The sequence below is a fragment of the Cebus imitator genome, unplaced genomic scaffold (genome assembly GCF_001604975.1).
Source record: "Cebus imitator isolate Cc_AM_T3 unplaced genomic scaffold, Cebus_imitator-1.0 Scaffold281, whole genome shotgun sequence".
Classification (NCBI taxonomy): Eukaryota; Metazoa; Chordata; class Mammalia; order Primates; family Cebidae; genus Cebus; species Cebus imitator.
Genome location: NW_016107596.1, coordinates 664231 through 682812, shown reverse-complemented (window position 1 = coordinate 682812; position 18582 = coordinate 664231). Strand labels below are relative to the sequence as shown.

General features: G+C 39.7%; 1 protein-coding gene across 4 annotated transcripts in view; it reads left to right on the top strand.

Annotated features, from left to right (window-relative positions):
• Positions 1-3782: 3782 nt before the first annotated feature.
• Positions 3783-18582, top strand: part of PPARG (peroxisome proliferator activated receptor gamma) — a 143594-nt gene continuing 128794 nt past the window's right edge. For 2 of the 4 annotated variants that reach the window (XM_017501446.2, XM_037728831.1), the window contains exon 1: positions 4758-5049. The gene's annotated coding sequence lies outside the window, so the exon portion shown is untranslated. Of the gene's footprint in view, positions 3962-4757; positions 5050-18582 lie in introns of those variants that run through there. The other 2 variants (XM_017501448.2, XM_017501447.2) reach the window with 2 other exon arrangements.

Genomic DNA, 18582 nt, shown 5'->3' with positions numbered 1-18582 from the left:
GGTACATACAAATACACACACACATAACACAAAGTTATGAAGCAGCATTTTCTTTAATACAGTAGGTGTGTTCTGATTATTTCTGTCCTTTTTGCTTGACTAAAAAATATTATGACCAAATAAATTTATTTAATAACATACTAACAGATCGAGACTTGCAATTTGAAAAACAGACATATTATTTCAGTTTACATTACTTAACCTCTTACATTTATAGGCTTCACTACCCATAGGTCTCCTTAAAAAGAAAATCACAAAATTTTTGATCCAGAGGGAATTTAGAAAATATTCAGCTCAGCTCTAAAGTTTTGCCCTACTTATGAGTTCACTGCGGTGGGTTTCCCCTTAGTCACTGTTATTGAATTATGGGAATTTTTCCCACCAAAAACAAATCGCCACCTGTCTCACATCATATACAAAATTTAACTCAACATCAATTGAAAACCTAAAGGTAAGAACTAAACCTATAAAATTCTTAAAATAAATCTTAGGAGTAAATTTCATGACTTTGGGTTACTCACTGATATGATACCAAAAGAAAAAACAGGTAAACTGGATGTCATCAAAATTAAAAACTTAAATGACAGCATCAAGAAAGTAAAACGAACTGAGCATGGTGGCATCTGTCTATAATCCCAGCTATTCAGGAGGCTGAGGCAGGAAGGTCACTTGAGCCCTAAAGTTCAAGACCAGCCCAGGCAACATAGTGAGATCCTAGCTTAAATAAATATAAATAATTTTTTTAATGTAAAAAGACAACTTATAGCCTGGGAGAAAATATTGGCAAATCATGTATCTGATAAGAGACTTGTATATAGAATATATAAATAAGTAACTATTACAAAGCAATAATAGAAAGAAAAATAATCCAATTTAAAAAACAGGCAAAGGATTTAAGTAGACTTTTCTTCAAAAAAGATAAATGGCCTATGAACACATGAAAAGATGCTCAACATGATAGTCACTAGGGCAATCCAAATCAAAACAATGAGATACCAGCCCAGGCAACATAGTGAGACCCCGTCTCTTCAAAAGAACACAAAAATTAGCTGGGTGTGGTGGCATGCACCTGTAGTCCCAGCCACTTTGGAGGCTGAAATGGGAGGATTGCTTTAGCCCAGGAATTTGAATCTGCAGTGAACTATGACTGCACCACGCACTCCAGCCTGAGTGACAAAGCAAGACCCTGTCTCAAAACAAAACCCCATGAAATATCATTTCATACCCTTTCAGTTGGCTAAAATAAAAAAAGACTATAACAAGTATTGACAAGGATGTGGAAAAACTGGAACCCTGACACATTGCTAGTGGGATTGTAAAATGGTGTGACCACTTTGGAAAACTGACAGTTCCTCAAAAACACTGAGTTACCTTATGATCCTGCAATTCTGCCCCTAGGTATATACTCAAGAGAGATGAAAATATATGTCCACAAGTAACCTTGCACATGAATGCTCACAACAGCATTATCATAATAGCCCATAAAAGCAGAAACAACGTAAATATTCATCAATTCATGGATGAATAAACATAATGTGGTATATCCATATAATGGAATATTGACCATAAAAAGGAATGAAATACTACTACAAGCTATAACATGGATGAGCCTCACAAATATTATGCTAAGTGAAAGAAGAAAGTCACAAACGACTTCATATTCTACAATTCCATTTATATGAATTGTCCAGAATAGGTAAATCTAGAGAGAGAGAAAATCTCTATCTCTACCTAAGATTGGTGGAATGACTGTTAATGGAGAGGAGGTTCCTTTTTGGAGGGATAAAAATGTTCTAACGTTAGATTTGGTGATGATGGCACAACTCTGTCAATAAACTAAAACTCATTGAATTGTACATTTTATTTATTTTTATATTTATTTATTTATTTTTGAGATGGAGTCTTGCTCTATTACCCAGGCTGGAGTGCAGTGACGCAATCTCGGTTCATTGTAACCTCCACCTCCCAGGTTCAAGTAATTCTACTGCCTCAGCCTCCTGAGTAGCTGGGATTACAGGCGTGTGCCACTACGCCTGGCTAATTTTTGTATTTCTTAGTAGAGAAAATCAAAAAGACAAAGTAAAAAGTAGTTTCACCATGTTGGCCAGGCTGGTCTCAAACTCCTAGCCTCAAGTGATCCACCTGCCTCGGCCTCCCAAAATGCTGGGATTACAGGTGTGAGCCGCCATACCTGGCCTGAATTGTACATTTTACTTGAATGGTATTTAAATTTTACATTATATTAATTATTCCTCAATAAAGCTGCAATTTTAAAAAGCAGGCTGGGCACAGTGGCTCATGCCTGTAATCCCAGCACTTTGGCAAGCTGAGGCAGGAGGATCACTTGAACCCAGGAGTTTCAGACTAGTCTGGGCAACATATCAAGACCCCGTCTCTACTAAAAATAAAAATAAAAATTGTCCAGGCGTGGTGGTGTGCACCTGTAGTCCCAGTTACTTGGGAGCCTGGGGTGGAAGGATCCCTTGAGCCCGGGAAGTCGAGGCTGAAGTGAGCCGTGATTGCGCCACAGCATTCCAGCCTGGGCCACACAGCAACACCTGTCTCATAAAAGGAAGAAAGAAAGAAAAGAAAAAGAAAAAGAAAGGAAGAAAGAAAACAAACCAGATTGGAACTCTGGAATGAACAAGAAGTAGGACGCACACAGCACTTCCGCCTGAGTGTAGACCGTGGATCCACGTCAACCTACCTAAATCACAGGCCAAGATATGGCCTTTCAGTGGTCACATGGTCTTCTTTGAGATCCCTGTAAGATCTGTGGCTCTTAGCGTCTAATCTTAGGGGTTGGGAGAAAGAAATGAATATATTGACTTAAGCTCTGAATCTTTTCCCTTGTGATACCCATCCTCACAAAACGTTGCTTCAACCACAAACAAAGACCTTCTGTACCAGAGGGGCGATAACCACAATGAAGCTAGGAAGGACTGGGCAGCACCCCAGCACATAGTCCATAAGCTTCCTGAAGTCGGGGGCTTCAAGCATCGCTGCCTTCCCAAAGAGGGTCGGTCCCAGAACAGGATGCTCCGGAAATAAGACTGGAAAAAGGGAAAGAGGGGCTTCAAGTCCAGGAGACCAGCGGCTTTCTGAACGCGCATCTGCCAACCTGCTTTGGACAGATTATGATGGAGAACGTGGCAGGAAAAGAAACGGTTACTATCTACCCAACACATAAAAAACTCTCATGTACCACGTCCCTACTCCGTCCGCACCCATGTGTCTGAGTCCCTCGGTGTCAGAAACACTGGTAAGAAACTTAGGAAATTCTGTTAATGAGTTTAAGAAATGCTTTTAATGATTAAAACTCAATGACTGTGAATAATCACGTAACTTACAAATGCAGGGAACTCTGAAAGTGTGAAGCACCACCGGGTCAGAAGAGAAAACCGAGGGACCCGAAAATATGCTTTAAATTTTTCTTAAAATGTTACTAGAAAGAACATCTTGGGAAGACAGGCTGGCCGGCGGCCGCGAAGGGCAAGCCACTCTGGCCGAGAGGGAGCCCCACACCTCGGCTCTCCCCAGACCGGCCCTGGCCCGGGGCATGCCCCTAAGCTTCGGGTCCCTCCTCGGAAATGGGTCCCTTTCTGGGCCGCTTCCCAGCGGTGGTGGCGAGGAGCAAACACCAGGTAGCTAGCGCCGGGCACAGAGTGGACGCCGGCAGGTCGGTGGCTCCCGCCGCGGGCCCTACTGTGCGCCGGTGGCGGCCGAGCCCGGGCGGCTCTATCCCCGCCGCGCGCCGCAGCCCCCGCCCCCGCCCCCGCCCCCGCCCCCGCCCTCGCCCGGAGCCCGCCCCCAGCTCCCGGCCCCGGCCTGGCCCGGCCCGGCCGCGGGCAGGAGGGGCCCACCGCACTCGGAGCCCGAGCCCGAGCCGCAGCTGCCGCCTGGGGCGCTCGGATCGGCCGCGCAGACACCGGAGAGGGGCGCCACGCCGCCGCGGCCGCAGGTCAGAGTCCGGGTGCCCGCGACGCTCGGGACCGGCTGCTGGCGGGACTGGGGACACTCAAGGAGGGGGCGCGCGGAGGGCCGGGGCCAAGTCAGAGGGAATGGAACTGACTGGGAACCCGAGGGATGAGGGCTGGGGAGAAGGGGACTCGGCTGAGGGGTCCGAGGCTGAGGCGGAGTCTTGGTCCAGGAGGACCCGGACTGACGGGTCGCGGGTCGCCGGGTGAAGGGGTCCCGGGCTGAGAGGGTCGCGTTCACTGGCGCGCGCACCGGGGGCGGAGGGCGCGGGCAGCGCGCGAGGCGCGGAGACAGGGAGCCGCGGTAGGTGCCGACTCGAGTGGGCTCGAGCCGGTGAGTCTCGGCTTCCAGGACAGTCCCCCTCGGGAGAGCGCCAGGTGGGCGCGGAGCCGGGGACACAGGGTCCTCCGCGTCCCGGGCGGAGGTGCGCAGGCGTCGGGAGCAGCTCGGGTGAACTTTGGCGCTGAGTGTCCGGACTCAGAGAAGCGCAGATCTGCGAGCGTCCGTCCCGAGGCCGCGCGGCGCCCCTGCTGACGGGGAGATCCCATTCGCTCTCCAGAGCCCAGGGGCCACCGCCGCTTGGAGACCGCCGGGCCGTTCAGCAAGGGCCGCGCTTGGGGCTGGCCAGCCTTGGTGCGCTGACGCGTGGTGCTGGCTCTGCGCCCGGCAGTGGGGCTGGGGACCGGGACTGGGTTCCTCCGTGCAGCCGCGGATGGAGCGCGCAGCCCCTACCCCAAGCCGCACTCGCGGGGTTAGAAAAGCGAAGTCCCTGCATTGTGGGCTCCTGCACATGCCAGGCGCTGACCGCTGCTCTTGGGACCCTAAGGGAAGTAGAGGCAGCAGAGGGTAACAGAAATCTCAGGTCCCTCGGTGTTGGTGGACGATGGGTGTGTAGTCGTGGTACTTCACGCCTTCGTGTTTGGGGCGGAGCCTAAGGTAAGGAGTCAGAAACGGGGAGTAACCAAGCTGCAGCTTTTATATAAGGTCAGTGGTAGGTAAGGAAGGGGCCATTACCTCTGCTGGTGACCAGACGGCTGCATTTCTGAATTCTCCTTAATTCCCATTACTTAGGTGAGTCAGCTCACTGTCACTGCATTTTGTTGGCATGTGTTGGTGATAAATCCGAAATTTGCAAAATTATTATATTATTCTTTTATCATTACTACAGTATTTTGCAGTGCTCTTGTTTTCTCAGAAGAACCCAATTCACTTGGGCCTTAGGCTAACGGTTGTAAAAGTAGTGTCATTATTATAAAAGAAATCAAGTTAAAAATAGTCGTCTGTCATGAAGAAACTAAAGTTTTTCTTCTTTTCCTTGCAAGATTAAGGACAAAATGTAAAATTTATTTGTGTGGATTATCATTTGGATATAAAACCAGACAAAATGACAAACTGAGTTGTATGATAACCTATTCCTGGAAAAACGCTGATTTTGAAGTACATTATTTTAACCCCAACTGTTTCCATCATTCATGAGACAAATTGTTAACTGGAGTTATTAAGAGAACAATGAGTAACTTACTCTTCAAAAGGACCTGGGCAAGTCTTCGACAGGTTTCAGGTGTTTTATGCAGCCTTTCTGTCTGTAACTAAGTGATAGATTGCTGACTGAGAACAGAACCAACTGATGGTGCTAGATGATTTAGAAAGCCTTTCTGGTATAGGGACTGGCATAGACATTCTTTGTGGCTTTTCTCTTAAATACCTTTCACTGTTAGGGAAGTTTGACAGAAAACACTCATAGATGCTACCAGTTAGCATTTGGAATAATATATCACAGCATGCTGTTCAAGTTTTAAAGTAATTTTTGTGTAGTATATTTTCAGTCAGATTCACTTTAGAATCAAATTCAGTACCATAATATTCACTTTAATATACGAAATTTTAGAGCTAATGTCTCATTAGCCAAAAAGTGAAGTGTGTTACAAAACTATCCATTTTTGTCTTCTTGTGTACTTCACATAATTTTTCTTCCTGATTAAATTATATGATATTTGATAGTTAACTTGCTGATAATTATGTCATAAATTAAAAGATCTTTGAATCAACTGGTGGCCATCTCAATCTTTTAAAACTCACTTGAAGAAAAAAACCACTAATGATGCTTTTTTAAAAAAATCAAAAACTTTTTCATATTTACAAGTTTGTTTCTAGTTCTTAAACAATCACTGCTGTAAAACCATGGCATCAGTGAGGAATGAAGTTTTGTAGAATCCCAGGCTGAAGACTTTTAGACGTTGTTTTCTGGTTCCTTTACGTTAAAAAGAATATGATCTCTTTTTAAAATTAAAACTGAAATGTCCACCAGCATCATATTCTTTATTGAACTTAAGTGCTTTGAAAATATTTTTGCGATTGCTATTTCTAGTGATAAAATATAATATTTTCTTTGAAGGGACTAGTTTCCTCAATGCTCATTTTTTCGTATGTTTCAGAACTACTTTTTAAAAAAATTCTAGATTATGCATTAAAAATTGCAATATTAATTTCTAAATTCCTATGATATTTAAAATGTATATAGGGAAAAAAGTGTGACATGAGGAATATGAATTAGAAATGGATTACTAATGGTCATAGCGAATTGTTTTTAATCAGTGTTATATAAATATAAACAAATGCTTATTTTCTCTCTTCTGTAATTGACAATAAGGATGTTTGCCACTAACCTTAATTATCAAGATAATTATGTTTGTGAAAGCTGTGTAAAAGGCACTACTGTGGAACCTATACAAGTATTAATACATTTCATTTAGTTTTCAGATTATGAAATGGTTATAGATAAGAGGCTTTCATGAAGTAGGAAAATATGTTAAATGATATTTTCTGAATGTTTTACACATTCTGGCCCGCACTTTTGCTCCTTTCCTGGCCTCTATATATTCCCAATGCGTAGGAAAGAGTTGATCATTCTAATTGTGGGTATCTTTCTGCTGGATTCATTGTCATTTGGACTTGGAAGTACAATGTGTCATTAGGTGTGGCAAATGAACTGGAAGAAGTTTTTGGTCTCATAGGATTTCACTAAATAAATATTAGCTGTAGAGGATTTTTAAAAACTCGCTAATAGAGGAAAACTTGGTTAAGTCACTAGTCTGTAAGCGTAAACATATGTGCCCCCACAACTGAATTTCTCACTTGCTTTTCTTATTTTTCCTAGTAGACCTCCATGTTCACTATTGCTTACTCTCTCTCAGCATCCAAAAGGAACAAAAAGCGCAGTGATTTTAATTGCGTACAAAGTTTCTGTGAAACTGATCTAACTTGACTCCACAAAAGAATAGTAAGAGTTGTGAACAACCATCTTGCAAGTGTAGATATTCCCAGCATATCAACTTCAATTAGTTTCCTAGCATTCTAGATCAAAAATTGAGATTTAAGATATTTGAAATCTTCCTGGAAGTTCTTATTTACTGTTTGCGTTTTCTCACAATACAGAGGTAGATTAGGGGAGTTATACAGTATATGTTTTAAAGCTGTTATTTAGCTAAAATGTCATATTTTAAATTTTATTTAACGCATTTACAGTAGGTATTTGGAAGGAAATCTATTCAAGTACAATAGGCCATGTTTTGAAGAAAACTTTTGCAGCTGTTTAGATAATATATATCACCAATAATAGTGTATGTTTAAATTATTTTATAAAAACAGATTTACATATTTTTAATATTTCTCTTCAACAATAAGTACACATCAATATTTTAATACTGAGAGTTTAATTTAGAGTAGGACTGTTTACATTTTCAACTGTTTCAATTATTATAGCTTGGGCAAGCCCCATATCCTTTCTAACTCTCAATTTCGTCATCTTTGAAATGGGGAAAGTGCTGCAGTTGTTATTGCTTGCTTTTTTGGTATGATTTTAAGGCTTTATGAATAAACCCATGTGTCTTAAATGATATGACCGTGACCCTGAATTTAATTGAGCTGATATTCTAAAGAGAATCTTCATGGATATCTATGTCATAGCTAATTCTTTTATTAATGTTAATGGTTCACCCTAGTTCAAACCTCAATAACTTTGAGATTATTGTTAAGATTGAAGATAACACTTCTCATGTGGTGATCAATTTATAAACTGTTTCCGGGAATATTTTATTATCATTCAATTTAAAATTGTATTTTCCATTCCTTGATGACTTTGAATAAAAATGGCATAGTAATTATTTTTATTACAGCTTTGTGAGTCCTGTATAGACCCTCTTATGTTAATATTGCACATCCGATGCATCTGGAAGACACAGATTGTGTGCTTTTATTTGATGAAGCTCTAGTCTTTTTTTGTATTTTTATGGCACACCTTGTGAATTCTTAACGTATATTTCCCAGGAGCAAGTTTGTTTTATGTTGAGGCCTAGGATCCGTCAAATCAGAAGACAGTTTAATGTCAGAACCTAAAAGACTAAATCGTGCTTGTGCTTGTCATTAAAAATGTGTCTTTTTCAACAAGAACTCACCAAAAAATAGTGTTTTTGTGGCTTGAAAAGTTCAGATGCTTCCTAATAGCTCACCTGTTTACTAGTAGAGAGTAAGTGGAAAAACATATAATTGTGCACCATCCAAATAATATATTTTAAGTTCTTCATGTGAATTGTTGATTCATATTATTGTGAAGTGTTCCTGCTTAAGAAAGTAAGGGACTTGGACTGCATATGTCAAAGAGAGCACCTCTGGAGCAGTGTCTGAGTGATGGGAAGAGACCGGTAACAGCACACGGAGTGATGGGGTGCAGAGGCTTGTGTGCGTCGGACCGGGGGCTGAGGATTGTTGGGGAGAACTTCTCCCACCCTACCCGGCCTCAAACTGCACAGTGGCCTGGCAAACCACTCTGTCTGCTGCAGTGTGGAGCTCCAAAGTCCAAGTAGGGACTCACTACAAGGATGCGGAGGCAAAGGCAAAGAAAGGCTCAAGCTGGTGCGTGTATTAGGGCTGACTGTCTCCATCGGGGTATGGGGAGCCACGTTACCTTCCACTGCCTTAATCCTACAGTCTGGGCTTTTTCAGAGGCATTACTGTACCTTCAACTGTTCCAGTAGCCAGGTCGTTCTCAACTTGAAAATCTTTTGTGAGCCAGTGTCACGAATTTTTTTCCTACTGCGATTTTTTAAATATAAAGGAATCAATTGGAATCGAATCCATTAAGTGGAGATTTTAAACCTTCCAGTCGGGATTTAAACTAGGTCGAGTAAGTTCAGTTCAGTTGGATTCAATATCTGTTTAGGAAACATTTTTATCCCACTTCATTGATTTTAGAAAATAAATTTATTGCATGGTTTTAACTATGTCACTATTAAAAAAATCACTTTAATTTGTGGACTCATCCGGGAGAATTATAATGTGTGGGTAAGAAGTATTGAGACAAATTATCTGACCTTCTGAGAAGAGTTCAGATTAGCATAAATGTGGGGGTGAGAAATCCTTCACAGTTTGCCAAAGACAGAGAAGGTAGATATGAGGGAGGTAGAGAAAAAGGGAAATACCCTGAGCAGGAGTGTAACAGATCTGTGTGTGCTCAACTCCCACAATCAACAGGTTGCATGATTACTGTGTATACTCTTAAAATGTAAGGTTGGTTTCTAAGAATTTACCCTGTTTCTTGGTGACATCATAGGACATCTCAGTTTGCTACTTAGCACTGTTATTCTCTCTGGCTCTATGCTAAAGGAGATAATCTGGGAAAGGGAATGGAAAGAGGTTACTTTCTCATCCTGCATGTTTAAGGAATAAGTTTTCATTTATAGCGTGGGCAGTGGGGAGATGTAACTGTCAAACTATTCAAGTGCAATGATGAAGTTCTGGAAGGAACTTCCTAACCTTGACCACACCCCTCTGGCTGTCATTCACTTCTTAAAATGTCTTTGTCATTTGAAAGTTTGGAGTCTACTTTTAAAATGCCAAAGTTCCTAGCAGGATTAGTTCACTAAACCACTATCAGCAAAAATTTGAAAGGCTAGTGCCTTGTTTCCTTATTACCTGAAAACAAGGCCTTTAAGGAGTAGAAAACAGATTTGGAATTTGAAAGAGGGGGTTAGGAGAGGGAAAAATAAAATTAATGCATGTCTCAGTTCCCTCATAAGCCAGACACTGTGAAACAAAATAGGAAAATAACCATTTGGAGTGGCAGTGATAGGAAAAGATATATTTACCCATCGTTTTTTTCTCTTAGTCAAGACAAGTCTCAGATCTTCCTTGAACCAGTTTTTGACCTAAAGCAGTTGTTCTGAAACATCAATTAACCTAAGAAATGTTATCACAGTTCAAGTTGGGAGCCAGTAGTATCTTAATGTAATTGAACATCTGAATATTTCCACTTCATTATACCTTGCATTTCCTCTGTGATGTTAAACAGATTATGTGGTCTCTTCATGAGTCAACTCTTCTAGGCTTTAAAAGTGGCTTCCTAATAGATTGAAATGAGAGGAACTTTTCAATCACTTCAGAAAATAATGTGCCAAAGTAATATAAATAATGCTTACTTCTTTGGTGGATCCACAGATCATAAAATGTCATACATGCTTAATTTTATTTTTGCTGAAAATAGTATGGCGAGCTAGTTCATCTCTGTTAGAAACAAACAGAAACCTAGTAGTCACCTCAAAAGCAAGGCTATAATTCTGTGCATCAGCCAATAGGTGGTACTTAGCAGTTAGGTATGGGCTACCTTCGTGCCTCGTGACTAATCACACTGCTTACTTGTCATGCATTTTTTACAAAGTCTTGCTAAAGTCTATGAATCTAAAACAGAGAATCCCAAAGTCTTCCTTACTGTTACTCTTTTTTGTCAGTTGATAATTACCTGTGTAAGCAAACTTTTGACTGCATCTAGAAAAGCACCTATATAAATTCTTTCTTCTGTTTTATATGGTGGATAAAGTCTATAAAGTAGAACAAACATAAGAATAATGTCAATATAAATGAAGTAGAGACTTCAAAAGTCATTTACATTTGTCAGTATAATGTAGAAGAGTGAGGAAAATACCGAGGCATTTGGCAATGTAGGATTACTACATGTTTTCCTAAAGAATTTGGAACTGATTAGAAGCATCCTGATTTTGTTTAAAAGCAATATAATGTATTTTTAAACTTTGTTTTCAAGGAGGTTAAAAAAAATTTTTTTTTTGAGTTGGAGTTTTACTCTTGTTGCCCGGGCTGGAGTGCAATGGGGCCATCTTGGCTCACTGCAGCGTCCGCCCCCTAGGTTCAGGCGATTCTCCTGCCTTAGCCTCTCGAGTAGCTGGGATTACAGGCGCCCACTACCATGGCCAGCTAATTTTTGTATTTTTATTAGAGATAGGGATTCACCATGTTGGCCAGGCTGGTCTTGAGCTCCTGACCTCAGGTGATCCACCTGCCTCGGCCTCCCAAAGTGCTGGGATTACAGACATGAGCCACTGTGCCCGGCCAAGAAGGCTCAAATTTGGTGACTTTTAGGACAACAGCAGTTTGATGTCTGCAGAAATCTAGCTATCAGTTTCTTGAATGCCAGTACTGACTGGATTTGCTTCATCTTGCTATCTCTAGCATATAGCACAATGCTTAGTAGGCACTCAGATATTTTAAAATGAAGAAAGAGCCAGTCATGGTGGTGCATGCCTATAATCCCAGCACTTTGGGAGGCCAAGGCAGGTGGATCACTTGAGGCCAGGAGTTCGAGACCAGCCTGACCAACATGGCAGAACCCTGTCTCTACTAAAATTAGCCAGACATGGTGGCACATGCTTGCAATCCCAGCTACTCGGGTGGCTGAGACAGGAGAATCGCTTGAACCCGGGAGGCAGAGGTTGCAGTGAGCCGAGAAGAGCATGCCACCACACTCCATTCTAGGTGACAGAGCAAGACTGTCTAAAAAAAAAAAACAACCCAAAAAGAGAAAAAAAAAATTAGTCTAAGGCAGTGGTTCTCAAAATGTGGTCCTGGCATCATCAGTATCCTCTGGCAGCTTGTTAGAAATGCAGTTTCTTGGACTACATGTCCAGTCCCAGACCTGGGGTGGGCCTAGCAATCTGTGTTTTAGGGACTCTGCTTTATATGCTCTTTGGGAACTCTTGGTCCAAGATGATTCTTGCACCTCACCTGATAGTGTAGGGCCCATTTGCCAGTGTGCTTTGAATGATTTCTAGTAGGCCTTACCCTTGCTTATAGTGAAGTGCTTTGCCCTATCTCTCTGCATTCATAGAATCTCTTGGAACCATCCAATAAAACTATCCCCACTGGCTTATCATTTATTACTTAGAAAAGCTCAGTATGTCAATAAACTTTTTTCGAGAGAGGCTAGCTGGCTCACTAATTAGACCTTGCAACACTGGTTCTTTTTAGCTTAGTATGGCTGCTTAGGAATCCTGAGTCTTCGCGTCAAAGACTACAACTTCAAAGACTGGATTTTATAAAATCACAGAGGATGATCGGCCCTAGAGGACTGGTTCATGTTAAACAGATTTACAAGATATGGGTTTGTAAACCTCAATTCCAGTTTAATACTAGTAGAAAATATTCCCTTCCTAGTGATTGTTGATGATAGTTTGTATTTTTTTTAATTTTAAAATTCTATAATTTCAAGGATTAAAGAGATTTGTACTCATATATGTATGATGTCATAAGATTTAGTTCAGGCCACTTAGAAGGCATTGGGCAATATCTTGCACATTCTGATACTACACTCCCACTTTTGGGACTTTTTCCAAAGGGCTGGAGGGTATAGGAAAACCATATACACAAAGAGTTTCATAAAAGCATTGTTATAAGAACCCATATTTGGGAGTAACTTAAATATTCAACAGTAGGGAAATTGTTAAGTAAATTATGGTATAATCAATAGGTAAAATATTATACAATTATAATGACAACTTAGAAACTACTTTCAATCCTGAAAAATATTGTATTAAAAGGTAGAATAAGAGATTTATTGATTGGAACCTTACAAAAATGTAGTATAAGAGAAAGTCTGGAAGAGAATATACAAACGTGATAGTAGTTATATTGAAGTAGTGAGATATGGAGGCCTTTTTATTTGTTTTTATATTTTTCTCTCTCCCAAAGTTTATTCAGTAATATAAAATTATTTCTATAATTAAAAACATACAATGATAGCTTTTTTTTTCTTTTTGGTGTGTCTGTGATTCTGATCAGTAAAGATCAAGGCAATACATGATTTTTTTTCTATTATACCCAAAATTTATTTCATACTAAATTTTATTTCACATATTGGACTTCCCTGTACTTTGTATTTGCCTAGTCTCTATTTGGCATGGAGAAAGAAACCCATCTCTGCCATGGCCTCTTAATGTTCTCAGCCATACTATTTTTTTTTATTTTGTTTATTTTTAAAAATTTGTTTAATTTGGTTGATTTGTTTGGGTCCACTATCTACTTGATCTTTAGTACATACTGGCAAATAGAGCTTTTTAAAAACGGCTTCCAGTGTTACTTTCTTTTAAAGCCCTTCTCTCTGGATTTTTTCCTATTATATTTCTTTTTTTCTGAAATTGAATGGCCTCATGATGGAGTTATCCAGTTTTCTAGCTCCTGACAGAATGTTGCACTTATTATCATAAATAGCAGCTGAGGCAGACTCACGAAAAGGTAAACTTCAGTTACAAATGGTCATTATGAGCCTTTGATATAATTTGTGATAACAATTTAAAAAATATAAATAAATGTAAAATGGCAAGTGAGTAGAGGTTTCCCAGAATCAGTGTGAACATTGTGAAAAGTGTATATATTTATGGGTAGACACACACACACACACACAAACACACACACACACACACACACACACACACGCAGTAGCCTTTGAATGAATTCTTTTTTCATCTTTTCTGTTGCATTGTTCTAGAAATTCCAGAGGAGAGTTAAGTGGTTTTGCCTTTGACATCGGTTACAGATTACATTTTTCTTGTCACTTTCTTTGGGACTTCTTTTGTGAAACTTGCAGCATGTTGTAGAATAATCTTTAAGTTTTAAAAGCTTTTTAGAAATTTCATATCAATGTTATTAAATATTTCTTCTGTATGCCTCCCCAGTTTGGGATGATTTCATCCGTAATGATAAGCCAGGACAAACTTCAGCCAACAATATTTAGATTACGGGTCTTAGAATTTGTTTATGAATAAAATAAACTCGATGTGATGATACCTTTAGAGAATAGACCTACTGAGACTGATGCATTTTTATTTTTACTTTTGTATTTTTGTGTTTATTTCATTGATTGATTGATTGATTGATTGATTGAGACAGGGTCTCACTCTGTCATCCAGGCTGGAGTGCAGTGGCATCATCACGGCTCACTGCAGCCTCAACTTCCTGGGCTTAAGTGATCCTCCCACCTCAGCCTCCCGGGTAGCTGGAACTATAGGCGTGAGCCACTGCGCCCAGGTAACTTTTATATTTTTTGTAGAAACAGGTTAGCTGTATTGCCAGGCTGGTCTTGAACTCCTAGGCCCAAGCAGTCCTCTGGCCTCTGCCTCCCAAAGTATTGGGATTACAGGCATGAGCCACATGCCCAGCCTGAAGATTGTTTTAAATGAAGATTTATTCAACAAATGTCTATTGAGTCCCTACTTTGTGCCAAGAGCTGTTTCAGATAAGGAGGATAAAGCAATGAACAGACAAATTCCATTCCTCCCCGAGTTTACGATTATTGTTATCTAGATTTAACGAGAACATTTTTCGGTGGGAATGACGGTGACTAAGAGGAGGTGAATGGGTCTTTGCCTTGTAACTAGACAGCATTGATAGGCACCATGGACTCAAATGGCTCTCTCTGAGTTTGGTGTAGGTATGGGGAAGAAAATCTGTGACCTTGAATATTTTTCCTAGCTCTCTTACTATCCTATTATCTTAGGTTATATTGCATGTATTATATATTATATATTATGCATAATATGTTTGTAATTTATTTCTGTCTCGTAATAAAGTTATTTCAAAGGAGGTAAGAATGTATCCTTTGCTAATAAGTTATTACTATTCTTGAAAATCCAAATGACAAGAAGATTATTCACTTTAATGTTTTCACAGTAGATTTAAGTGGTTAACTATCCAAGTGGATTTAATTTATAAATAAATAATTTAAAAAATGTGGTTACCCCTAATAATATGTAAAACAAAGTTCATGGAGAATGTCCTATTAACATCAGAAAACTTTTTCTTGAGAGATAAAGTTGCCCACTTTCTCTTTAAAAGGCCATTACAAACTTTTACAAGCTGAGAATATAGTATCTGAGTAAAAGAAGACCCAGATCTTTTTTTAAACAACCAAATTATTTTGATCAAATTACTTATTATAGCTATTTTCAGTTTCTATATTCACAAACTGTTTACTATTTTAGTTCTGTTTTAAATTAACTGAAAATATTATATTGCCCACTTAGAAACAAATTCTGAACCACATGATTTTTTTTGGGGAAAAAATTTGATAAGGAAAATCAATTTTGATGGACTTTATGCAAAGTTAAGTAGAATTAATTCTTTCATATATATGGGGCCATGAAATGTTACAGTGTCACTCAATACAGATGGTACCAAAACCTTCAAATTTTGCAAACTTTGCCACAGTTCATTTATTTGGTTCTACAAACATTTACCAACTGACCACTCGCTAAACCTGCCCACCTGTAAACATGACCTTATAAAATGGTGAGACATAGCTTTATGTCTTAAGACTATACCATGCGGGGTAGATGAATCAGTATCTTGTATTGGGCACACAAATTACCATAGCTCAATAAAAGCTGAGAAAATGACTAAGTGATTGAACACAGCGTATTACCATGGTTGTGTCTTTAAGCCATTCATGAAATTCATGCTTTGTATTCAACTTAGCCTGCTTTATGATCTTTGATCCTAACCAAGCACAATACACTCACAATTAATTTGTTTTTATCATGAACATTGAATTTTTAAATATCAGGTTGACTTTCTTTGTCGTATAACTTGTGTATGAAATATTTACCTTGGTCTCAGTTTTTTTTTCATTCTCAAAGGAGACAAAACCAGCTTTTGAATTCAGAAATGCAAACTAATATTAATATCAGCCTAAGTAAAACATAATTAGAAGGCAGATCTACTCTGAAATGGAATCTGATATATTCCATATTCTGTGTTACACATATTTGCTGATTATCTGCTGTCATGTCTTACAATTTTCATGGGAAAATTCTGTGTACCAAGCAAAATAGCTCCTAAAGCACAGGAATGTGTATCGTAGTTCTCATTCTTTTTACCCTGCTGTGCACTGTATACCTTCCCTAATTCCCAGGCAGCAGTACAGGGAACTGGGAACATTATACATACTTTATTAATTCTTTTCAACCTGATTTTATTTTGAGGACAAGTGTGTGCTTTTTCAATATCACTTGTATGGGATTCTCCACAATCTTAGGGAATTTCCTAAACTACTACTTAAAATATTAATTCCTATTTTATGTATCTTTTTATGATACATTATGATATGAAACTAATGGCAGGAGAAATTTCCATTTTGTTATTCTAAAGCAGGCAAAATGGGCTACGAAAGGAGAAAATGTTAATTATAGACTTCAGCATTCTATGTTGGACCTTATGGTTGTTCTGGTCAGAAGAACAGGTTTTTTAACGGCCTAAGGGCCAGAGCATTGTTTTTGCATTCTTGCTTGAAGGCTTTCAATGGCAACTGTAACAGACTTTACTTAGTACCACAGTTGGAGAAAAGTTTACAATGATGCCCAATACAAAATGTTACTCAGACTTACTACTCACACCTAAAATAAAACTGGTTCCCTTCTTAAACTTCGTTAAATGTTAGATAAAACACGATCAAGTTTTGGCCTACTCATTTGTTTATAATTTATAATTTAATTCAGTTGCTCAGCTAGTTCATATATGAATCCCAAGTATTCTCATCACAATTATTTAACGATTAATCTCCTTTTACAAGGTAGATATGTGTTTATAAGCAACTTCAAAATGCCAGACAAAGAAACTGCTTTCATATACAAGCAAAGCAAATAGATGGACCTTGTGACATCTCTGGACACCCACTCTTCTTGGTAGGCCTTCATCTGTGGGTGTAGAATGAAGGTAGGAGTCTGCTCACTAAAGATCAATTCAAGGAACTTCCACAGTCTCCACCCTTGGGCAACCTGCCATTCTCCTCCTGCCACCACACCTGTTCAGATACTAGGGCAAAGAAGTGCTCTGCTAGACACAAGCAGATGCATCTGTCACCAAGAGAATATAAGGAAGGATAAAGAACTGAAACAGGTTTGAGGCTTTCTCTTATTCATCATCTAGACTTCAGTTTTCTTGATTTATTATATTGCCAGACACAAAGAATTGCACATGTTTTCAAGTCGGTTCTAGGCATAAAGGGAGACACCAGAGCTTCTGTAGCTTGGAGCTTATCATCTATGTGAGCCAAGAAGGGGTAATGTTGAAACAGGTAACTAGCAATTCACAGCAGTATGTGATTAAGGACTAAAATAAATAAAGGCAGAAAACAAATGCTATGGAAATTCAGAGAAGGCTAAGGTCGGTGTGGAGTGGAGGGGACAGCAAGGGTAAAGCCTTGTAGAGAAGGTGGGAATTGAACTAGACTTCAGAAGTTCAGGGATTGACAGGATAGCCTCACAAAAAATACTAAAAACAATACAGAAAAAGAAACAAGAAGGGAATTAAAGGATGATTCCATGTGTACAAAATATCCCGAGTAGGTACATCCATAGAGATAGGAAGCAGATTGAGTTGCCAGGAGCAGGAGAGAAAGGAAAGGGGGCATGACTGCTTAATGGGTACAGGATTTCCTTTGGAGGTGATGAAAATGTTTTGGAACTACACAGAGGTGATGATTGCACAACTTTAAGAATTAACGAATACCACTGGATTGTACACTTTATAAATACACTTTAGATTGTGAATTTTACCTCAAATTAAAAAAAAAAAAGTTCTTGGTTTGAGGTAGCTGAAAGAGAAAAGAATATCCAATGTGAGAAAAGAATTTCCAATATAACAAAACAAGGCCTGGAATAGCAAATAAGCATTGAGTTAGGGGAAGGTTTGCCAAGATTAACCGGTTTGAAGTGGAGAGTGCGTGGATGTGAGTAGTGAGAAACATGGTTGGAAGCGTAGATTTTAGGCTAGATGATAAAGCATCTGGAATGCAGGAGAAGGAGTGTGGGCTTTATCTCATAAGGAGCCGGGAGATTCCAGATCGCAAGAAGAGGGGTGAGATGATTGAATCAGAAGATTGGTTTGGCAGTAGCATGCAGGGAAAGCAGTCAGGAGGCTGCTGCAAAATCCAGACGAACCATGAGGAGGGCCTGTAAGAGTGAAGACAAAGGGCAGGTGTGGACGATGCTCTGAAGCAGAGAGTGATGCTCACCAAAGTGTGGTCCATGGGTTGCTGCTAACCCACAAGTGTTAGTTACAGACATGGCACACGCTAAGGATGGATTTGAGAGTAAGCCTTTAAAACTTGAATATTGTTATGGTATTCAAGCACATGATTTTGCATTTTATAGCAATATCCACAGTGGATGTAAGAAACAAGAAAACTTCCTTCATCCCAGAATTAGAGGACCACTGCCCTAAGGATGAATGAATGGGGTTGATGACTGACTTCTGTCGGGCAGTCTT